The sequence below is a fragment of the Canis lupus genome, chromosome 25 (genome assembly GCF_011100685.1).
Source record: "Canis lupus familiaris isolate Mischka breed German Shepherd chromosome 25, alternate assembly UU_Cfam_GSD_1.0, whole genome shotgun sequence".
NCBI classification, from domain to species: Eukaryota; Metazoa; Chordata; class Mammalia; order Carnivora; family Canidae; genus Canis; species Canis lupus.
The window spans coordinates 39,552,690-39,577,342 of record NC_049246.1 but is presented as its reverse complement, the minus strand read 5'-3'; the positions used below and the strand labels follow the sequence as shown (position 1 = coordinate 39,577,342).

The following is a 24,653-nucleotide window of genomic DNA, read 5'->3' as shown; positions in this document are numbered from 1 at the left end:
CCCCAAAGCAGACAACTATCCTTGCTTTCTGCAGCTGCATACTTCATCCTTGGGGGCTACCCGGTATAGCTTGCAGAAGTAGAGAAGACAATATGCTTTTGTTAGGTAGGTAGATTCCAAATTACCTGGGGAAGAGGAAGGATTAATTCCTTTTATCAAATTTACCTGCCAATAAGTCAGTTTCTCCTTTGCTGGGAAAAAACTGAGGGTTGAGAAAAGCCAGTAGTGTTATTCCAAATATGTCTCTCTACATATGTAAATGTGAGTGCAAATGGATGAGTGTCCTTAAGCCACAGGGTTATCTAGTGACTGGGTGAGTTACTTTACTTCTACAGGTAAGAATGAGGTTAGAGCCATAGGCCAGAAATGTTTTAAGGGAAAATTTCTTCTCATAGAAGTGATAATAGTTAAAAAAAAAAAAAAAAAAAAAAGTATTTCTCTTTTACAATGAGGACCACCCCATGTTAAAGAACCCTTGCATAAATGGGGCACCTGGGTAGCTCAGTAGTTTTAGTGTTCCGCTCTCTTTTGGCTCAGGTCATGATCTCGTGGGTCATGGGATTGAGCCCTCTATTGGGCATTACATTCAGGGCAGAGTCTGCTGGAGATTCTCTCTCTTTGTCCTTCCCCCACTTGTGCTTGCATTTTCTCTCTCTCTCTCCCTCTCAAATCAATCAATCAATTTTTTTTTAAAAAAGGTCCCTCGCATAGAAAAGTGTTCCTGTGCTGATTTAAAATCTTGCATTTCACTCTTTCATCCTGGTTTTGATGTCTTATATTAAATGAAAATCCTGTGCCCCTTCCCAGGTGCCGAGTCTGAGCAATGCAGAGATACATTAAGACTCATCCCTGCTCTCAAGGGACTTACAGCCTGGGAGGCAGATGTATTGAAAGTAAGCCACTAGAACACACTATTGCAGGTTTGATTCCCCTGGAAGCTGGCTCTGAGAAGAAATTTAACATATAAAATGTTTATTGGGAAAGGCCTAAGGGATCAACACTTGAAGGAAAGGGGAGAGGGAGTCGTTGAGCTGTGAAGGAGGCCTCAGGTGAAGTTCTGGTGCTAAAAATGCCACTTGGATTTGGCCTGATAGGCTGAAATAGTGTGGCCTCCATCACTGGATTCTTCATTGGATATGGGCCACTGTGATAGGGCAGGATCTTGAAATAGGCTTTTTTCTTTTCTTTTATTTAAAGATTTTATTTATTTACGAGAGAGAGAGAGAGAAAAGAGAGAGAGAGAAGGGCAGAGACACAGGCAGAGGGAGGAGCAGGCTCCATGCAGGGAGCCAGACATGGGACTTGATTCCGGGACTCCAAGATCACGCCTTGGGCTGAAGGCAGGTGCTAAACCACTGAGCCACCCAGGCTGCCCGAAATAGGCTTTTTTTCTGTACCCGAGGGAGTCTCTGTAGGGGCTGAAAGCCAAAAGGATTGTGCCACTTGCTTTCCTAGCAGCTGGGGCAGCGAGTCTTCTCTTGGTGGGGCAGTTTAGAAGGTAGGATCCCTTCATCTCTCTCCAAAAAAGATAAGGATAAGACTAAATGGTAATAGCTTCTTTAGTGGAAATGTCCCACAAAATGCCCTCTCTTCACATATAGGCCCATTTTTTTTAACCCTAAATGGGGTTGGGGTGTGGTAAAGACACTCAGGGTTCTATTTGCTTTGCCTACCTCTGCTAACCTACATCAGCCTCACCCTTACTTTGGCATCTGGTGTCCACTGAAGTAGAAGTTCCCATTGGAACACCCCACTGCATACACTTAGGTACAAAATGGCAGTGCCTAGGGAGTGCCTGGCTGTGACCAAAAGGTTCCCTTGGATCAGTTTGTGAAGGGAACTATCTGTCACAGTCAAGAATTTGAATATTTTGGTTAATGAGATCTTATTGGAAGATTATTCTTCATGTTACCCATGATGCCCAGTGGGAATCCAGAAATGAGTGGCAGTGCAGAGCATGGGTTGAAGGAGTACAAGATCGGAGGCATGGAGACAAAATAAGAAACCAAGAAGCTGTTGGAGAGAGTGGTGGTGAGGTCCAGGGCAGAGCAGGGCAGGAACAAGAGCAGGGATGGGGGCTCTGAGAGAGGGTTTTAGAGATTAAATTGATAGGATTTGAAAATTGATTTGGGAAAAAACAGTAGAATAAATTTAGTTTTCCAGCTTGAGCTGATTTGTATGTGTGAGGGGAAGAAGAGTAGAGCTCTTTTCTATTGCAAAAATGTAATTACTCTAAAACAAACATATAGGAATATGCCGTTATTGAGATAATATTATATTTTTGAGTTGTTGCATAACTAACAGTTTTTCAGGCATAGAAAATGTGGGTGAGCATTAAAGCACCCCAAAACATTAGCTCACGGTTGATAATTAGAGTAATGGCAACCTTTTGTTGGGTATTTTCTGTCTTGCTGGCCATTGGGGCACGCATCTGAAATTTTGTTTTTAAATATTTTATTTATTTATTCATGACAGAGAGAGAGAGGGAGAGAGGCAGAGACACAGGCAGAAGGAGAAGCAGGCTCCCCATCGGGACTCTATCCTGGGACCCCGGGATCACGACGTGAGCCAAAAGCAGACGCTCAACCACTGAGCCATCCAGGTGTCCCGAAATTATCTTATTAAACTCCACAACAAGGCTACCATCCTGTGGATTATTATTATGTCAACCTACAGATGGGAAGAGGAAAATGGTGTAATCAACATTGGAATGACCACACTCTGGCTTTAAAGCTCATGCTTTATTTGTAATAACCATTTCAAAGCCTCACTCAAGGTGCTCTCAGTCTTCTCCTATGCCTATCCCCTGGGCCATGGCATCTCTGCTGATAATGTGTACTTCCCATCCCTTGGCAGCTAAAGGGTTAAGGGTAAGGTAGCTGATTCTGCAGGCAGTCTATGCCAGTAATTTGTGGTATGGAATGTTGATGTGCTGAGAAAAAAAGATGCTCTGGTTGCCAGGATTTCTTGCATAGAAACAAAACTTCCATTCACATCCTGCTGAATTTCCAGGACCTAATTAGATGTGGGACCAAATATTACAGTTTCTTCACTCAACAAGAGCACAGATGAACACTGATGAAGGTTGGGAATAGGATTTTCAGCCTTTTTTTTTTTTTTTTTTCTTTTTAAGAATTACAGATTTATTTGCTGGTAAGCTTTGGTTTAAATACTACCTACAGACAAATGTGTTCTCTCTTAATTTTCTAGTATATCACATTACATTTGAATGGGACTTTGTCTTTTACCAGACATGAAATCCTATTTGATGTTCCAATAATGTGAGGCTGGGTGACTCAGAGGGTTGAGTGAGTTGTCAAATCTCTCCCAGTTACTAAGAGTCAAGACCAAGTTTCAGACTTGGCACTTCCAATTTCAGGTTCAGTACTTTTTAAACATTTTTCACCACATTGAAGAATTTTGTTGGTCCAACAGTAATCAAAAGCACATGATGTCAAGTGTATTTTTGTTATTTGTATATCAATGTATAGAAAAATTATTTTAATTCTACTCCCGTTAAAAATAGAGTTTGAGTGAAATGAATAAAAGTTTGGATTTTTTTTTCTTGGCCTAGAAAAACAAAACAAAGCAGAAAACAGGAGAGAGATTCATTTTTTTATAGTGACACGGGACTGATGACATCTAGTTAACCCAAGGATTTGCATAGAGTTTGCATTGTTTTTGTGAAATGTGGCAGACTGCTATGCTATTGAATTGAGGAATGACATTAGAATTTGGACTTTGAAATAAAGACGAACAGATAAGTCTTGGTGATACACAAAGCCTGGCCTCTTTTGCCTTAGATTTGCAGACAGGGATTTCTGTGTCGTACAGTGATGAAGGGTGCCAAATGTAGCCAGGAACTGTTTCAGCAATCATAGATGTTGTTTTTCCAATTGGGCCAATCTGCCAGACTGGCAGACAGAAAACTAACAGAAATATTAAATGTAGACAGCTTCTATAGTTGAATCTTGTTTTTTCCTCTCTCTGCTGGAAGCCACTATAAAATAGTAGCCTGTGTGTAGGTCATTAAAAACATACACAGATACACACACTACGTTGTGTATTCTCACTGTTAAATAAGTCTTTGTGAGCTCAATAACTGGGTGCCAAAACAGCTGTTGCAGATGTATTAGGTGACTGAAGCTGTCCTTCATTTACAATGTTGTACCCAGATACTCTCTCCTGGCTCCGTGTCACACTGTAAAGGATTCCATCCCCTGTTGACCACACACCTTGGGAAATCATTGCAGGGGAAGCACCATTCTTGAGTTTCTAAATTCACACTCTTGAGGTCTGGTAAATGTGATGGATATGTGCTTGGAGAACTTGATAGAATAGTTGGTTTCATTTCCGGGATTTGTTTCCACGCATGGTGAACAAAGATGCATAATTACGTGCAATTCTTCTCCTGGCCACAAATGTAACAGAAGTGAGCTCAGTTAGCTTCTGTGACCACAATTTATATAGAGCAAACCCTCCCCTCAGATTCAGGGAAATGATGACACAATTCCATTGCAACATACATATGTGGCTTCCCCAGATGCCCCTGGGGTACAAAAGGGCCTTATGCAGCTTTCGTGGCACTGTGAGTCCTCTTTTCTCTGAATATTTGACTATTTTCTCAGCTTTCTTATGAAATGTATTTCTACCTCTTTTGGTTTCCATTTCTTAGGAAGGAAAAGAGTTTAATTGAATGATATAAAGATAACTTTGGCTTGGGAGAATTGATCTCTGTTCAGTTAGGAAAAAGATCTTCCAAATAATTTTATCTCATTGGTAGAGCATACAGGAATAGTAGGCTTCATTATAGCTGATTTGGAATGACCTCTTTTTTCCTTTCCATCAGGAAAAGTGGCAAATAAAATGATGCCGTCTTTGGAAATCTGTGTTCATTATACATGGCTTGAGAAATAGTTCTCTCCAATATTAAAAGTAACATTTAATGGACATCTTTCTAGATGGATTGGGAATTATGCCCTTTTTTTTTCTCTGTTTTCTAGAGCTTGGAATGCTTGACCCTTTGACCAAAGCCATGAATGAATTTCAGGAACAGTAAACAATGTCATCTTCCATCTTTAGTACTCTTTACTTCTTGACAGTCTTAGAGGTGTGAACCTGAATTGAGAAAAAAAAAAAAAAGGTCTATTTCCCCTTTCTTATGTCTGAGAGATGGAGAACAAGAGGGAGGGGGTAGAAAAGTTGCATTTTTCAAACAATCCACACCCCAGTATAAACAGGATATATATAGTCATTTCTGGATAATTATATGTTGGCAATGCTTGCTAACTAGTTTTGTCTGACTTCTTAACCTAGACTCTTCACCATTATATTGCATAGCAACACATTCCTTGGACCCAAAAGTCATTTGTGGCCTAGTTGCTTTATACATGTGGGAAGACACCAACTGCAATCTTTTTCTTTAACATGAGAACTTTTCTCTGCATAGGAGAGAGACCCTTCCTGTCTTGAATGTGAATGCTTCATTGATGGCTCAGAAGCAGTTGGTACCTCTTGGAAATTGTATTTTCTACGGAAACTTTAAAAATCACCATAAATTTGTGGCTTCTGACAACATAAATTTATTATCTTACAGTTTTATAGGCCAGAAGTCTGTTATGGGTCTCAGTAGGCTAAAATGAAAGTATTGGCAGACATTTATTCCTTTCTGGAAGTTGTAGAGGAGAATCTGTTTCCTTGTCTTTTCCAGCTTCTAGAAGCTGTTGGCATTTCTTGCCCTATGGTTCCCTTCCAATTTTGAAGCCAGCAATGGGACATTGGGTCCTTCTCATGGGTATGACTCCAATCTTGGACTTCATCATCACATCTCCTTCTGTTCCGCCTTCTTCCACTTAAAAAAAAATACCTCATGATTACATTGGGTCCACCCATATAATCCAGTATAATCTCTCCATTTAAGGTTAGCTGATTAGCCCACTTAATTCTACCTGCAACCTTTATTCTCCCTTGCCACATAACATAACATTTTCCTGAGTACGAGGGTTAGGGTGTGGCCATCTTTGGGGGGGCATTATTCTGGCTACCCTCATCTCAGATTTCATTAAGGAGGGGCTGAGGTTGAATTCTTGAACTGGGTTAGCAAAGGATAGCTGATCTTAGCAGAAGTGAAAAGAATATTGCTTGGATAAATGGTCAGGAGTTTTACCCTAAACCTGGGCATTGTTCTTCAGAGTAGCTCTGCATGCCTGCATGAGTACACTCTGCAGAATCAGGTCAGAACCAAGACATTCAGTTTATAGGAGTCCCAGAAGAGTGTCACAAATGAACACCACTCTTTACTAATATAAGTATGGTATCCTAAAAAGGAGGGAATTTACATTTACTGACTATACCCTCTTTGGTCCTAGTCAATAAATATATTATTATTCTTTATACAAATTTGCCTTGAGATGACAATGCATTCCCTGAGAAGGTTGCTCACCAAGCCTGTCTATCTGGGAGCAGGGCACCTCCCATTAGCCCCTTTGGGATGGTTAAAGATGCTGTTTCAGAAGAGGCTGTCTTAATTCAACTTTCCCACTTCAGCTACTGAGATATGCTTTCAAGTATTTTGAAATGTGCATTTTTCCCCTTTCTCCTTTGAATTCCAGAATTCTAGTGATGTAGATAGGTTTTAGATTGGACCTCTGCCCCTCTGCCCAGCCTGGACTTCTGAATGTGGCTCCTGAACTCAGCTCTTTTAGCTTTGTCCATTTATGTTTGATTGGGACAATCACTCCAAATTGGGTTTTCAACAGTGTTTTCTTATTCCTTGCTTCTTACATCTCCCACTTTCCACCTTTACTCCTACACTTGGGACCTCCCAAGGCACACGGAACTCTCTGCCAGGTCTCACTGACCTTGCCAGTTTTTATCTCAGTCCTTTCTGATTTTTCCCTTGCTGATTTCCTGTAACTCTGAGCAGATACTTAGACAATGGTGAGGCTCATTAATGTAGAAGAAGATGCTTTCATGGGAGAAATATGGCAACTTCTGATAGAACACACTACACGTAATTTTTCAGCAATGCTTTATAAGGAATTGGAGTATAGGGAGTAACTCTCTCTTATTTTTATGTCTATCACAGTGAGAGCACAGCTATGGAAAAGAAGAGAATCTTAAATATCTTCCACTGAATAGGGAGATCATCATGATCGGGAAAGAAGATTTTGGCCACAGAAATTTGAGTCACTGTATAAAAAAAATCTCCCTTTAGACTGGCAAGTTATTGTTTTTTTTTTTTTTTTTTTTTTTTTTTGAAAAAATTATTTCTGGCTTTTAGTTGGAAACCTTTCTCAAACTTCTAATTACCCAGAGGTAGATTTCTCTAGGCTTTTTGGAAATAAAATGAAGGATCCAGAGAGAAGGAGAAAAGTAGCTGAAAGTCAGAAGACAAGTTAAGGCAGAGTGTTGTATTTCTTTGGGATATTTTCCAAACTGTCATGAGTGTTTGGGGCAGTCTGGGGATGCTGAGGGAGTAATTCAACCATGTCTTCAGGAGAGGAATGAGGGATGTCATGGCTGTGGTGGGTGGGATGGAAACTCACTGGCCAAAGACACTCTGAAGCCAGTCCTTCTCAGAGGAGAACAAAAAAATCTCCTTCTTCCTTTAACTAGAAGACAAGAACAAAAAGGAGAGAGGACAGTAGACATGTGGTCTTGGAGCCTAATATGGCCTAAAATTCTTTAAAGAAACACTTCGCAACATGAAGGGCTGTGAGTAGGAGAGTCTTAAATGAGAATTTTATGGAGACCATAGGACAAGGGCTAGAGCCCATCTGCAGCCTTCACATTCCCGTGAAAACCTTTAGGCTTCAGCTCCAGGAGTCACAAGATGTTGAAAGGTAAATGGTTTCACAGTCAGGCAAGTGTTGAGGGAAGTACTGCACTGCAGCATCTACTGCCCATCTGCTGCTTTCTGACCAGAGATTTTTGCCTCAGAATAGATGTTTTGTCACAGTTTGTGCTCCATGAAGTCAGGTGGCCTGAGTTGGATCCTGGCTTTCTTTATTACTCTCCAAGTGACTCCAAGCAATGCATTCAATCTCAATCTGCCTTCTGGGTAACATGGGAGTAATAAGATACTCTCCCTTATTGTGGAATTTTGAGATGTATGTGAGGTAACACAGGCCACACATTCAGCACACCTCAGGGTGCATAGGAGGGATCGTTAAAATGGGGCTGCAACTGTTATCATTATTAATATTATTACAGTTAGTTAAATTCAATAACTTGAGAGATGAGCTTGTAGTAGTGGCTGCATTTCTGTTTCCTTTTATTTAGATTTTTTTAAAAATTATTTACTCATGAGAGACATAGAGGCAGAGACACAGGCAGAGGGAGAAGCAGGCTTCCTGTGGGGATTCTGGTGAGGGGCTAGATCCGAGGACCCCAGGATCACACCCTGAGCTGAAGGCAGACGTTCAATCCCTGAGCCACTCAGGTATCCCTGGGGTTCTGTTTCTTGATCCTATCCTACCTAAGGGTTAACTTGCAGTTATAAACAAGCCCTCCCTTTCAATTTCCAGGGCATTGACTTCAAAGTTTTAGGCTCTTTACACCCTACAATTTGAATTGGTACTACTTTTGGTTCAACTGTGAAATTGTGGTATGATAGAGCTTACTCAGCCAGCCTTACTTTTTCTATTTTCCCTTGGAGCCAGTTTGGCATTACATAGATCTTAAAGCTGGTTTCACACTCCATTGTATCAAAGGTTAGAGGTCAATTTGAAACATGGCAGGAGTGGACAGTAATAGCATTTGGCACCTAGCTCCCCCTTTTATACAGTGTGAAGCATTTTAGAAACACCAACCTCAGTGGGGTGCTCAGATTAGTTCTGTTTTGAATTAGTCCCTCCAATCTGGGTGGTAAAATGCAAGCAGGGAGGTTAAATGAACTTATTCAAGTTCAGAAACAGAGAGCTTTTCGAAATTGATATTCATATTTAGAACATAAGCCTTACTGCTTTCCATTTCCTGCCCCTTCCTCTTGGCCTTCTCTGGGATCAAATGCATTCTCTGACATTTACAAATCTTCTGTATCTAGAAGGAAATGGCATTAAAGTACAACATTTGTCTAATTTTTTTCCTCATTCTGGTGGATTTTGTTACTGGACAGAGGGCATCAGGAGGGGAAGAAGGAAAAGAATTTTGTCCTGGACCTGCTATCAGTTGTGATTGTGTTTACAAAGTCATCAAAGTGAAGGGGATTACAAAGACTTCCTTGGGAACCAGCCATCCTCATTGGTGGTCCAGCAAAGGGACTCTGGAGGTTTGGTGTTGGAGAGGGAACAGTTCTCAAGTGATGCTGAATATTCACTTCTATTTTTCTAAAAGGAGAATTTTCAGCAGGTGACGCTCCCCTTCCTCCACCCAAGAATTTAAGGCTGCTATTGTTGGTTCTGACATCTTTCTAAGGTAGAAATGATAAGAAGAAGGACAAGAAAAAGGAGAAGGAGAAAAAAGAAGAGGAGGAGAAGAGCTAGAGAAGGAAGAGAAGGAGGAAAGGGAGGAGAAAAGTAAGATTTCTCCTACATAATTGCTGAAGATAAACATCTCTCTTGGCAAAATTGAAACATCCCAACAGTCCTTTATTGCTATTATTATTTTTTTCTTCTTGAAGAAGAAAAACACTTCAAATATTTGAATGCAGATTCAACCATAACTGCATTTGAATAACAGGTAAACATGTTCATGAGGGGAATATCTAATATTAATGGACGATGCTAAGGTAATCTAATCACAGATGGACACCTTTTTCTTTGGTGTCCCTGCTCTACAATGTAATGCTGAGCTTTTGAATTTATGATAAGAGAGATTATTCCATTGTAGCTAAAGATTTTACTGATGCTTAAATTGTTGACTTATCTATAAAGCAAGACATCTTTTTGTTACTTGCCTCGCTAGCTTCCTGACTGGTAAAAGTTATTGTACATTGTTTAGCAGGAGCTTTCAACTTCTCTCCCTATCACTTGGCAAGGAGTAGCTTTCCAGTCATTTGCTATTTTAGGCTTTATGAATGTGTCTACTTTATGAAGCTAACAAATGCCTTTTTAACATTCTGGACAATGTGTACTCATTTCATATCGTGACTCTTTCTATTCAGCATTGGCTATGTCTATAGACAAGCAAGAGAGGTAGGATTTTATTTCCTTAGGCTTCTGGCACGTTGAGTGGAAACTCGACATCCCAACCTTTAGAGCTCATGCTAGAACATACATCAGTGCTCAGCCTAGGCTCTCAGTCAAACATAAAAAATCTCAGTCAAATATAAAAAAATTCTGAAATGTTATTTTGGAGGGTATTATAGGTGTGTTTCTGGCAAATTTCATGTGGTGTTAATCAGCTGTTCTAAAGAGCATCCAATGGGAATGGTGAATCTCGGTGTTTCCTAGTGGCTTTTGAAGTCCCACCTAGATGGGAAATTGCAAAATATACAACATTTTCCCTGTAGATCCAAGCAATATGTTCACAGAATCCTCAAATATACATTCCAATAAAATCATTATAATGCAGCTCATTTATTATAGTTCTACTTTGAAAAATAGAAAGTCGGTGTCCATCAGACTTCTAGATTTTTTCTTCTATGGTTAATTTTGATATTTCTAGGCAACTAGGGTCAATAAGTCTGAGTCGATATGACATTCAGCATCTTTTCCTTCTTAAATGCTTAAGGATATCAGGGAGAACCTCAAGCATTAAAACATTTGCCTTTGGGTAGTATCAGTTAGTTTTGCAAATCAAAATAAATTGATGTAAGTTGTACTTTAATAGATATAAGATGTACTTAAAGTCACTTGGTGTGTTATCCTAACTTGAAAAATGCCTTATAGGGCCAAAAAGATATCGTTCTTAGTTTTCTCTGACAATATTCACACATATTCACTTATAGATTAATATTGTTGGCTCTCAACAAGCAGTCCAGACTCTGCCAGTCACAGGTCATACTGAAATGGCTTACCTTAGTTATAAGTTTGGATGCTTCTAATTTATACATACTCTATTTTTTTAAAAATTGTATTTATTTATGCATGAGAGACATAGAGAGAGAGAGAGAGAGAGGCAGAGACACAGGCAGAGGGAGAAGTAGGCACCATGCAGGGAGTCTGATGTGGGACTCGATCCCGGGCCTCCAGGATCCCACCCTGGACTGAAGGTGGTTCTAAACCGCTGAGCCACTGGGGCTGCCCTACACACTCTATTTTGAGTGTTATGCCATCAAGAAGAGAATTAGAATTTTGAAAAAATATCCCTGAGTAGTAAGTCTTTTATGATCATTCCCAGATCCTCTAAGGATGTGAAAATTCTCTGATAGTCTAAGTGCATCTAACTTTTTGGTGGAATAACAGATACTCCAATCCCCTGTGTTGTTAATTCTATTTAAAATTCTTCTGGACAATGAACCTGCAGAATGAAGCATCCTTTACTATGCTACTGTATCGTAGCTGAAACTCTGGGAGGGCAGTTACCAGTTTAGAGTGTTTTTGCAAATTATCTTGAATCCGTATGTAATTGAGGGAGAGTCAGGCTCCAGTACCATTTCCTAGTGAGAAATTATTATTTTTTCCATTTTCATGAAGGTTTAATGATAATAAAAAAAAAGCCTACAACATTTTTTCTGATGTTGGGTTGGGCAATAGTGGTGGTGCCCTTCCTCCCCAGTGTGCCTCAGCCCGGGAAGATTTCAAATAGTTGGGGGACACCCTAGGCAGCCATCTCTTGTGTCTGAATGGCTCTTTCCATAGCTATGCCCATCCATCACCAATGACAACAATCTAGAAGTGCCTAAAGGAACACCTACTTCATGACTTTTCACACTATATATGATGAAGGACCAGGTTTTATGCTTTATTTCCAAGGAAAGAAAAGATCTACAAACATAAGTCTGCTGATTAGGCAAGTCAATTGACTAAATAGTTTCTAAATACTTCCAATTTCTGTGCTTGTGGCACTATGGACAGGTAATAAACAGTTTGAAGACAAGCACTAGTCCCTGGAGGAAACTTTAAATAGCCCTGACCTAGGTCTGTTGGTAGAAGGACATCTTGGTTCTACTCTCTGGACAAATTAGCATCCTAGCTGAGCCATGTGATGGAGACTGATATTTAGAGTTGGCTCAAGTAGTTTTTGAAGGAATTTTCTGTAATAATCTGGTATGCCACCCTTCTCACAGTCCAGTCAAGTTCCCTGAAATAAGGGATTGTTTTACTGTATTCCTTTGATGAGGGAGGAGGTGTTTTCCTGCTCAGAGGATACCCTTTGGATTTCCTGTTTCATCGTACTTGAACTGTTAGGATTCAAGAATTTAGAGAATTTGGCAAAAGTCCTAAATTCCTCTCGAATTTCTCCCATGTGACACAAGGACAAATATGCAATTGAGAATCAGAAGGAAGGGGGGTAAAAATTTCCTGGGGGTAGGTATGTAAATCAAACATTAATGAGAATTCTAGGCTACATGTATTAGCATTCAAATGTAGACAATGAAACTTTTAGAGCTTGGGAACAATAGCACAATTTTAATGCAGGAAGCTTCTTGTCTCCATATATGTGAAAACATTATTTATAAAAGGATGACAACAGGAGTGAAAACCTGATAGTAAACAAACCAATTCTTAAAGTGTTATTCTGCAAAATAAATACTGCAATGCTGTCTTTCCAATGTTTGTTATTCCAGATATATCTTAATTGTGCAATTTGAAGAGCTTAAAAAAATTTTTTTTTGTAACCTCTTTTTTTCTTTCTGCTCAATTGTTATTCCTTCTAGCTCTCTTTGTTGTGAAACCAAGGTCTCAGTGGTGCCAACAGCGACTTAATGGGTCTTTGAGGAATCCTCCCTAAGCCATTTTTAGCAATTAGGACCCAATCTTGTTCTATGATTACTGAGAATTTGAAAAAAATCAAACTCTCTCATATATATTTCTAGAATAATAAGGGAAACTGATTGACAGAATTTGTAGCATTAACTAGATGTAATTTTGACTTAAAAACAATGAGCTTTTACTTGACAGTTATGCTCATCCTAAAGCAAAATATTTTGGAGTTGGTCAACTTAGAAGAATACAAGGGAAAGAAAAAAAGCATACTTAGTAGACAAGGATGATGTGTACAAATGTCACATCTTCTACTGGAAGGGATAGTTTGGGTAGCATGTCATAAAAAATGTCAATTAAGTATCTCTTAATAATACTCAGCATTTAGGCACCTCTAAGCTCTTCAAAGAAAGATAAACCAACTGGATTTATTAAATTTCAGAAAAATAGTTTCTGTCAAGTAGCAAAATATAAAAATTTACTTATCTTTCATGCTGTGAATCTTATTTGGATGCAACTCATTCTTTGCAGATGAATCCACGGTACTTTTTCCACACCTTCAGAAGGTGTAGATGCAAAATGAGAAAACTCATAAAACACCATAGTGATCAATCCAGTGCCCTGTAGTTATTGACAGAGTTCCAATACAAGGAAGATTTTTTTGGTGTTTTTCTCGTCTTTCGCTTTTAAAGAGAGAAAGGGCAGAGAAGGGTTTCTTGCATGGGTCAAGGCAGGATCTAAGAGAGATATTAGGGTTAAGATCCATCCAACCCATGGTGAGGTAACTTCTCCTCTCACCTCCCTTGAATCAAAACACTTTACCTTAAGAAGTTATGAGAGAAGAGAAATACATAAACTTCAACCTATGTTTTTGGAAGATTTTCAACAAAATGAAAATTTTCTACATGCATAGAAAAATAACTTATCTAGAGTAATTTATACAAGGAAGAAGCTTATCCAGAGGCTATTTCTAGCTGCTTGAATCTCAACAGAAGAGTAAAAAAAAAGGAGAGCTAGTGTTCCGAATTCTTGCATCATGCTTTTTTAGGGAGCTCCATGGTCACTTGGGCTTATTGATTTCCTGAATGAATAAAGGTGCTTTTTCATTAAGTCCCCTTGTCAATGCTCCATCCTTTCTTGCATGGCAGGACCCATGTTAGGGCTGTGGGACAATGAAGGTAAGCCCTTTCCCTCCTGCTGTACCCAGTCAGGTGAAGCAAGACAGGCAATTACACACAATGCATATGAAGTGGTAGGGATATTATGGGAGCACCCAGGGGAGGCATATAATCCAGGATTTGGAGCTTCAAAGAAGGTGCCCTGGAGGTGGTGATGTGTCCTTGAGACCAGAGAAATAGTAAGAAGGTGGGGCAAGGTGTTGAGTGTCATGGAAGAAGCACTTTCCAGGCTGAAGTGTGAGTGTGAAAATTGTGAGTATGGGGAATGGAAGGCAGGATGGCTATTTACAGGGAAAAAGGGTGAGAAGAGAACTTCTCAAATTGGAGGGGACCTTCAAGATCATGTCACTCACATACTTTTCAGATCAGGTAACTGAAGCTGGGGAAGAGGGATTGCATAAATTCTTATCATTGGTTAAGAATTAATCAGTACTAGAGCTCAGGCTTTCTGACTCCCAGCCCCTACTTTTCTTATAATTCTAAGGACTTGGTCATTTTTCTTCAGGATAAAATACATTGAAAAGAGCTGATAAAGGAAGGGAAGACTGAAGAAAGAAGATAAGCCACCACCAACAACAAAACAAGTCTTAATTCTTGTTATAGATTGATGGTCATAATGCTAACAATCCAGAAAAAGTAGATCAAATTTAGAATTTCTTGTTTAAGCAAACAAGCGTATCATATGGCTTGGAAATACTTAACATAAAATGATTAAAATCGAAATACCATACCCTTTTCAAAAAAAAGCTTTGAACATCTACTTCATGAAACACACATAGGGGTGAAGTTTTAATTCAAGATGTATTTATGTAGAATACATCATTCTGTAATAATAACAGATAAAAAGGATATAAGAATACAATTGGAAATCTTGAGTAGACCATGTTATCAAAGGAGAAAATACACTTTACATGCTTGTCATACCATGTTGCCTTTAAAATCATTCTTCAGCTAATCCTGAATAATACCTATACGAATAGTACCATTTTTAGACTGTCTTTGCCCTTGATGCAGATATAGCAAGAGCTTGGGGATGGCTTTAGGAACACCAGAAGCATCATATGCAGAATTCAAACATTTCAGGGCAGCAGTTAAAGGGGATGACATATAATAATTCTGCTTAAGGCAAATCAATAATTCTCTGAGATAGGCATTAATGTTTAGCTGGAAAACTTTTTGAAGAACAAATATATCTGAAAATGGAAGAAATGTAATAGAAATATAATCGACCAAAACTTGATGTCAACTGAAAATCCTAGAGTGGCAAGTATATTTAGAGTACCAGGACAGGTGATAAACCCTATGGGTAGTTAGTGATTAATGTGGGTACTTGGAATTCTCTTTTACCAGGGACACACACACACACACACACACACAGGGCAAGGGAGTAGTTAAGGAAACTTTCAAAGGGGAATTTTGGAGGATGAATAGGAGTCACCCAGATGGAGAATTTACTCTGGATGGTACAAGAACACATAGATGACTGGAAAAGGCAACTGGGTTCTGGAAATTGGAATGGAGGAAAATAAGGCAACAGAAGAAGGAGGATAAGCAGTCTGAGGTTCTGGTAGAAAGAACTACTTTAGCTAGATTCCATGATAGGAGGCTCCTCATGCTAGTTGGGTATCTGGAGTGGGATATATAAGAATATAGGGTTTCCATTTGCCATTCCTGTACAGGGCTAGTCTTCCTTTGCACATGACTTGTGGCTCTTCCTCTAGGGTGTTGCCACTCAAACTGTGATCCCAGGACCAGCAACATCAGAATGACTTCAGAGTTTCCTGGAAATGCAAAATATAATGCCCTACTGTGGATCTGCTGAATCAGAAACTGCATTTTAACAGGATCCCCAGGTAGTTTTTATGCGTTAAGTTTGAGAAACATTAGTCTAGGGCAATGTTTTTTTCAAGTTTTTTTTTTTTTTTTTAAACTCACCCTTCCACATGGCAAGATACTCATTTTACATTGTGGCATAGAAGATGTGTGCTCATGCACTTGCATCTGAAGACAATTTTTCAGGGGGGGAAATGTATGTCGTCTATGCTATGCTATCCTATTCTGGCCTATTCTAAAACAAAATACAGGTCAACACCCACTCCACTGATTTCATAAGTCACTAATTTTTTGTGACACATTTGGTTTATGTTCCTAAAGAGACCAAAGTGGCCTAGTCCTGAAATAGAATGCAGGAAGTACTTTCCCAGTTTTCAGAAAAAAAAAAAAGAAAAAGAAATTAAATAGAAAAGAGTTTGTCTATTCAAAGATTTTTTTTTCCTGTACAGTTTTTAAAAAGATCTGGCTTTGCCATTACTTGATTGCTAGCAACTGTCAGTAAACATAATAAAGGAAGAGGAGACAAATATTCATGGGAAAAGAAATGGAAAGAGTCAATTATGCTTAGTCTAATTAAAAAAAATAGTGATGTGATTTTGATTGGAATCTTATTATCATAGAATTAATATTTCTTGGCATGACATTTTTCTTGAGAAGAAAAGTCTGACCTAATGATATCACTAATGTATTAGTATTTAACATCACCTGATTACAGTTGACTATCACTATTCTAGAAAAGAATTTTTCAAACAATTTTTTACCATAGTGTGATTGGCAGGGCAAGAGACCCCAAAGCCCACTTATTCTATCCATTCCCACCCTACAGAGGAAAAAGAATATCGTAATAAGAGGGAACGTGTCACTGTATAAGCAAATTTTTGTGGTTTGCCTTCACAGAGTGGTAGAGATGATTTGCATTTGAGTCACAATGTATATATGACTTAAAGTCTAGTGATTGCAAAATTATGGTCCTCAAGTACCATTGATAGAAGCATATATCACTCTACACTCTGGGGTTAACCAAACAATCCACAACAAAGTCCAATGTGAATGAAGAAGCTAAGCCAAAAGTAATTCATAAGTAGAAGGCATTTGGAAACCATGGCTACGCTAAGACCGCACAGATAACCAAGTACACTTCCTGAAATCTGCAGGAATTCCACAAGTTGCTCTCAGAGTTGTGCAACCTTCTAGTGTTACATGGTGAGGTAGCACCCTGTATTAGACTCATCAGTAAGCTCTACTCAAACAAGAATTTAATTTTGCAAATACAGTATTTTAGTAACTTTAACTCATTCATTCACTAGGTGGCCAATATGTGGTCACTGAATGTATATAAAAATGACACTATATGAATTATGCATTGTTTAGCTGAAAGAACCACAGAATGTGCATTATTAAGAGGCCCAATGTAGATTATAATCCATATTTTAGAGCCGCTACCAGAGAATCATTTATTACCAAAGCTGAGCTACCTAGTAACAACTCTACAGTTTTATAGCTTTTTAAGGTAATTGTTTTTTCCCCCATTTTTCAGAGACTATAGGAGAATGCATTGAGATTTGCCTGGGAACCAAGCCTGAGTAATTCTATATTTCCACCTTCTCAGTCCTGTCAAGGCCAAAGATTACTGTAAAGTTTCATCTCACAAGCAAGATCTGATTAATTTGTAATAGATGCCTGAGGGGCTGTGATGAAACCAGAAAGAGGTATCTTGACTGATCAAGGATACTGGCCATGGGTGTTGGGCAAGGGAAGGGCAGTTGCATGCCTTGATTTGTCCTTATTTTTTTTTTAAGAGATTATTTATTTATTCATGAGAGGCACACACAGAGAGGCAGAGACATAGGCAGAGGGAGAAGCAGGCTCCTTCTGGAGCCTGGGGAGCCTGATGCGGGGCTCCATCCCAGGACTCTGGGATCATGACCTGAGCCAAAGGTAGATGCTCAACCACTAAGCCACCCAGAGCCCCTTGATTTGCCCTTCTTGCTACAGGCTCTCCTAAACTCTAAGGCAAGGCATGGATCATCTGTCACATTGTTGAGCTATGCTTCTGGAATATCACCGGTTAATTAAGCTTTGACTTCCTCCTCACCATGTCCAGACTCAGCTAAGGTGGTCAGATAAAACACTGGATGTTCAGAGAAACCCAAATGTCAGGTAAACAGCAAATACATTTTGGTTCTCAATATGCCCCGAATATCGCGAAGGACACGCTTACACAAAAGATATTGTTTATTCAAAATTCAAATTTTATTGAATACTCTCCATGTTTATTTGCTCAATCTGGCATGCTAAATCTGGCATTTAGGACATGTATTAGTGTCCTAGAATCTGGATTTATAGGTCATCTACCTCTAACTTCCTTAGGGGACAGCAAACTCACCAAGCCCTGGAATAGTTCTGGGTATCCCAGGGTGACCCAAGGTAAATAAGCAAAGTAATCCTGAATCACACAAGTTGGGTAAATCCAAGGAATGTGGGAAAGGGGAGTGGGAAGTGATTTAAAAGATTAGGGGGTCAGTGGGATGTAGGAGTCAGGAATGTTCAATATTGTAGGTTGGGATTAAGCTGTCTGGAGGAAGCTGAGGTAGGGAAAACCAGTTGGCCAGAGGTGACTCTTTGAGAGGGATTTAGGAGGAGAAAAGTAGTGTGGCTTTGTGTTTGGTCCTTTCAAACTTCCGATGACTTTCACATCAGGAGTTTCTTGAATAGTGGGAAGGAGTAAGAATAAGGCATTTCCAGGGGTTCAGGCCGGCACTTGACTTGGAAGGGAAATCATAATTCTATGTGTGATTCTGAAATACGGTGATGGTAATCTTTGGAGTCCTGCAAAAGCATTCTAACGTAATATTCTTAACACTTTCACAAGGAAAGTGGTGGAGAGAAAACGCATTTGTACACAGAGTGCCAGGAGGGACTCTTTGCACTCCTTCTCTCTCTCTCTTTCTCTCTCTCATGTTATCTGGTATCTGGGAGTAAAATCTAGTTGTCGGTATTTGCTTCAAATGAATTGTGTGTGTGTGTGCATGTGTGTGTGTGAGAGAGAGAGAGACAGAATGAGAGAGAGAGAGAGAGAGAGAGGATATGAGGATATGGTTTAATTTTAACCATGATCATTTTTGGCAATGATTCAATTGCACCCTAAGCTTTGTAGGGCAAAACAACGGAAAAGCTGAAAACCAGAGCTTTGCCAAAGATTAAATTTGTGACCAGCCATAGAAAGATTTACAGTTGGGCACTAGGTTAAAACTAATTTCCCCAGTGGTTTCATTAGATTTTTCCGTATGCAGAAGAGTTATGCTGCAATGTGGCGATCTTTGTCATTCTGGTAAATTGCACGAAATCAACCAAGTGCCTGGTGGCTGTGATTCAGAACTGTGATCGAGTCCTGTGTTACCCATCTGAATTTGCAGGGAAGGTCTAACTTGGAGCTTCTTAGAATTCAGCCCAGTTCTTTCTTTTGCTTTATTGACATGTTTTATTAAGCGCTGAAACACCTACGGAATGCCCAACGGACTGCAGGCAAAACGGGGTTAAAGACATTCATCTGATGACTTTCACATAAAGTCTTAGATATTCAGCAATTTAGGAGGAAATGCTCTTACCAGCTCCCAAATGCAGCTTCCCAGCAAACCGGCTATACTGCCTTGGGTCCCAAGAACACTCTGCGGTGTTTCGAAAATATAATGGTCATTTTTGCGTTACTTACTGCAAGGTCCCCGGGAAGATGAAGGCAGGGGAAACAGCTTAATGTGCCAGGCAGCTGGATTTCCTCTAAAGCCTTTTCCCTTTAAAGACGCTTCCTCCTTTCGCAGGTTTATAAACAGCCCTTCCTGTGATTTTGCAGCATAGGATATGGTGAGTGCCCCTGCCAGCTCACAGCACAGCCAGGTGCTAAGCATCTGCTGTAGTGAGCTGGTGCCTCTGCAAGCTGCGTGTGCACTGTAGTGTGTGATAGCCATTGTGTCATTGTTTGGGAAGCCAGGAGGCTGGCTGTAACTCTCACACGCGAGCCTCCTCAATTAGTCTTGCAGGTAGCAAGAATACCACTGTAGTGTGAATTGCTCATGCTCTGCTTCTTGCTTTGTCTTCTCTGCTAAGCCAGTCCCAGTGGTACCAAAAGAAGCAGGAAGCCCAGCCCGGGTGGTGCATTATTGCTTTGCAGCCAAGCGGTCCTGGAGGTTATGGGCAGAGATAGTTTCTCTTTTCCATGATGAACAAGGACAAGTTCCATTTTCTTCGTATAATCCCCCCCTCCCCCCGCCCATATAACTGTTGAATTTCATGATAGGAAAAGTATAGTGATAGAAGATAGTCTGGATGCAAAGACTTGGGAAACCCAGGTACATGCATAATGGAATGGGTTAGCAGTTGGTCCTTCTTCTAGAGGTAAACAAATAAACAAACAAATATTGGGTAAGTCATCCCAGAGGCATGATTACGACGTTCTGGATGGCCCGCCTACTATGAATGACATGAAATTTAGATCAGGGAATAGCTGAGCAACAAAGCAACTGTTCCACCTTTAATAATTATGGATTTGATTTCTAAATTACATGAATAATTAGTAACCAAGGGCAGAATTGGTGGCATCAAAAATAACCCATATTTCTACACGATCCCACCCCAGTCTGAGTGTATGCCAGATGCACCTCATTTCATATGCTTTATCCAAAAGAGAAATGTGAGTACCTTGAATTTTAATAACTGGAACTGGATTTTAAGTCTACGAGGGTGAGACGATGTATGACAGTTGATATTTACATAGTGATTACTATGTGCCAGGCACAGTGTTAAGTACTTTGTGTGAGTTTTTAAATTTTAATCCCTGCAACAACCCCACGATTTATATGCAATAATAATCACCATTTGATCCACATAGATGTTGCCCCAGAAAGGTTAAAATAATTTACTGTAAGTACTTAGTGATGAAGTTCAGATTTCGACTCGGGCAGTCTGGTATTCCTGGGGTCCATACTCTACTGGCAAAAAGTGATCTGGACATAGTTGTCACATAGGTAAACCTTAGACTTGCCATCGTTCAGACTAGAACCCACTAGATAATTCTGACCAGACAATTGGATACTTCATTCTGCTCTCATTGCCAGACCTCCCTTGTAAGATTGACATCCATGAAGTCAGACTTTGTTATCTATCTCTGTATTTTGAACCACAGTTAGCTCAGACACACAAGGCAAGACGTTTGGCAATATAGTTGAATAAATGACTAGGATATTTATAAATTAATTTTGTAGTAGTGTTTTTTTTTTTTTTTGTCATATGTAAGAGGTTAAGGTAACATCGCTATGGTTACCGATATTATTCTACGTGTCTTTAGAATCTCTATCCTGCTAGAGTGGTAGCAAAAACAATTTTAGTCAACTTGGGGTTTCCTATGCTTTTTATATACATTGTAGCTATGTTTGGAGGGGGGGTGAATTGGAGGCCCTAACCAGGTGAAATGGACCCTGGGTACTCTTCCCAGATTCCTTTATCAGCACAGAGATATCTATTCCCCCAGCTGAGGAGAGTGTTGTCTCTGGAGAGCTCACAGCTTCATTCCACCCTGAAACTTGACCTTGGCTTAAAAGAGGTGCCCTAGGTTATAGCCCTTTCCTGGAAGCAAGACATATCCAATGATGATTGAAATGGGAGTACAAAGGCTCACCCCCTAGCCTCAATATGGGACAATTCTGAGAGTCTCTCCCAGCCCAGAGCTCCCTAAAGAATTATCTGAGACCTCAGTTATAACTGCATTGCTCTTTAGCTCCATCCCTGCCCAAATCTGCTTCATTTAGGTCTTTGCCTGTGCTCCCAAATATATTTCCAAACAAATTTCAGCACACAATTCTCTCTTTCAAGGGACCTGACCTAAGGTGGTAGGTATTAGGAGCAGTTCTAGGAAGCAGACTCCGAAATGAAGTTTGGGAGCTAGACTACTGTACCAAAGACCCAGACATAGGTGGGAATACAAGCAATCGCTGTATACCGTGACTGTGCTAGTGTTAACGTGTTCACCGCAGATGAGATGGAGATACGATCTCTGTGGAAGGGAATGCATTAGCTGGTACTATTTCTCAGGCATTTGGGAGATACAGGGGGAGAATTCTACTTATAAGGTCCAGGGAATCAGATTGCTGTTGGGAGCTCTGGATGCATTGCAGAAAACTGAGTGATTCATCACCAACTGAAGATGAAGTGTGAAACTCAGAAGGCCTCCTTACCTCTGTATGATGAGACTTTCATTTCTTGTATTCAGGAGCCAGAAAAACCTGGTGATGAGGATAGGTCTGTAGCAGAGTTCTAGGTATGGTCTAATATTCAACTCTGGCAAATATGCCAGGCCAAGGTCAAGGCCTTGACTAGAAATGCATGACATGTTGAGACTTGATATGAAGACATCTAATTTGATGTACTCAAGAACCTTGAAAACTTGGATTCCTCTAAAACTTTGTGCCTGCAGAACTGGCCTTCTCATTTCTATTAGAGGACCGTGCTCCCTTTGGCTTGAAGACATTTCAGTAGCCTCTAGCTTGTAAGACAACATGCACCCTACCTGCCATAGTGTCCACCACTACTTCCCTTCCTAGACACCAAATCAGGACCAACTTATAGTATAATCCACCTGGGGAAATGCTATCCTGCTAAGGAAAGAAAGAGGCTAATGTTGCGACATGGCCCAGCCAGTAGGTACCTGCAGGAGCTATGAGAGTAAATATAGACATGATCCAGGGAGCACTGGACTGAAAAACTGATCAGTATAGGAATATTTTCCCAGGACACAGAATTTATCACCTGACCAGAAGCCAGGGAGACTGCACTAATATACTGCTAGGATGACTTTTATGAGTTTGAGAAAAAGAAATGGCCTATACAAAATGAAATACAAGTATCAGAATTTCTGTGGAAGATAATGGAGTAATAATGTATCCAAGGCTTAGAGGAGTGAATACACTTGATGTAGCTTGGATATTCCAAGGAAGGCTGGAGACCCCACCAGCTAACTATGTTCTATGGGAGGATTTGAAATACCCCTCATTTATCAAAGTGATGAGGAATATGATGGTAAGGGGGTACTCATATTACTGGGAAGTTCAGTAGTGGCCATGCTCTGTATGCTAGGGCTAATGATAGGAGATGTTGTATATCTTGGCTTCCTAATAGAAAAGGGGATTATAGGATTCCAAAATAATAGAGACCAAGTAATAAAGCTTAACCTCTGAATGAATGAGGGCTTAATTTTTGTAATGAGAGTCAAGGTTGAGTAGCAGTGAAGAAGCCTGACATGCAGAGAGTTAGGTTGTTAACAAAGTACATCCTAGCAGGGAGATAGATGGGTGGCCAATAATGATACTGCTTAATCTATGTTATCAAAAGAAATCATGGATGGATGATCAGGAGGCTGAGGGCAGCTATGCCAAAGAAAGTCATGGTTCCTCTCCCAGTTTCTGGACCTATAATCCTCATATTTTTTCCTTGGCCTGTGGGGATAAGAAATACCTTAACACAAAATGTATAAGGCCAAAGAGAAATTTTTGAAATGGTCCCTGTCCCTACTCCACACCACTACCCCAGCTAAGAGGTATATAAAAGGCAGTGTCACATACCAGGAGAAATGGAAGATATTAATGTCACCTTTAAAGACTTAAAGTGTGCATTATATCCAGACTTTATCCATCAGCTGGGCCCAACAGAAACCAGATAGGTCCTGGTGGATAAGAGTAGACTACTTCAAACTTAACTAAGTGACATTCCCAATTGCAGTTGCTGGGCCAGGTCCGTGACTTTGCTATAGTAGATTAACACAGCCTCAGTACATTGTATGAAGTGATCAATATGGTGAACATATATTTTTTTTCCACCCTTATGAGGAAGTAGGTTCAGATGCAATTTGCGTTGATGTGGGACAAAAACAAAAATAGTATACATTTATTATGTTTTCCCAGGGATAATTAATCCTCCCTGCTTTTGTTATAATATAGTCCAAAGGGATTGGACCATTTGGATATCTGCAGAACCTAGTCTACTGTATTGATGAGATAATGTTAATTGGACTGATAGAGCAAATTGGACTGATAAATAGCAGATATTTGAAGTTCTTTGTAATTTACATGTGCTCCAGAGGATGAGAGATAAATTATACCATATTTCAAGATGTGGTAGGCCACATCAGTAAAGCTGTAGGGATCTAATGGTCTAGAATATGCTGTGAAATCCCTTGTGAAGAAGAGGACAAAGTATTGCATCTTGCATCCTCTACCACTGAGAAAGAAGCACAAACTTGGTAGGCTTCTGTTGCCACCACATTTGGAGATGTTGTTCTTACCTATTTACTGGATAGGAATCTGACCTTAGCTGTGCCAAAATGCTTGCAGTGAAGGATGTATAATGCCTTTAATCCTTGATGTCATCTATCACAGACATGCATCATCCGGTCTGGTTCTTACTTACCATTTTCTATGTGACTGTGAATATGCCCTCATTCCCACCTGCAACTGCCTTGTTTGGGGATGTCCTAAGAAAGCACATGAGAATTATTCTGCTTTTTCTGTGCCATGCCAGAACATGAGAACCCATAAAGCAGTCTCTTGTTTTGTATACCTACGAGCACCTACACTGTGAAACCATTCTCATTCTTTTTATCTCTTTGATTTTGCTGCCTGTCTGCTGCTTCTGAGTTTCCTAATATTGGGCACACTCTTGGGGGCCAGTTGGCCCCTATGATTAGTATCAATTCACTTCTTTCTTCTCAGCACTTCCTTTTTCTTCCCTTCTCTCTTGTCCAGGGAGAAGATATCAACTACTGGGGCAGGTGTTAGTGGATGAACTC

The 24,653-nt window shown here is 39.9% G+C and overlaps 1 long non-coding RNA gene across 5 annotated transcripts in view; it reads right to left on the bottom strand.

Annotated features, from left to right (window-relative positions):
• Positions 1-24,653, bottom strand: part of LOC102157117 — a 56,455-nt gene that overhangs the window by 13,399 nt on the left and 18,403 nt on the right. Inside the window, exons 4-5 of one of the 5 annotated variants that reach the window (XR_005378752.1) lie at positions 24,275-24,338; positions 5,611-5,851 (exon numbers count right to left, since the gene is read on the bottom strand). The exons of 1 other annotated variant lie outside the window; for it this stretch is intronic. This is a non-coding gene — a long non-coding RNA (uncharacterized LOC102157117). Of the gene's footprint in view, positions 1-3,083; positions 5,119-5,610; positions 5,852-15,234; positions 15,769-24,274; positions 24,339-24,653 lie in introns of those variants that run through there. 3 more of the 5 variants (XR_005378753.1, XR_005378750.1, XR_005378754.1) reach the window with 3 other exon arrangements.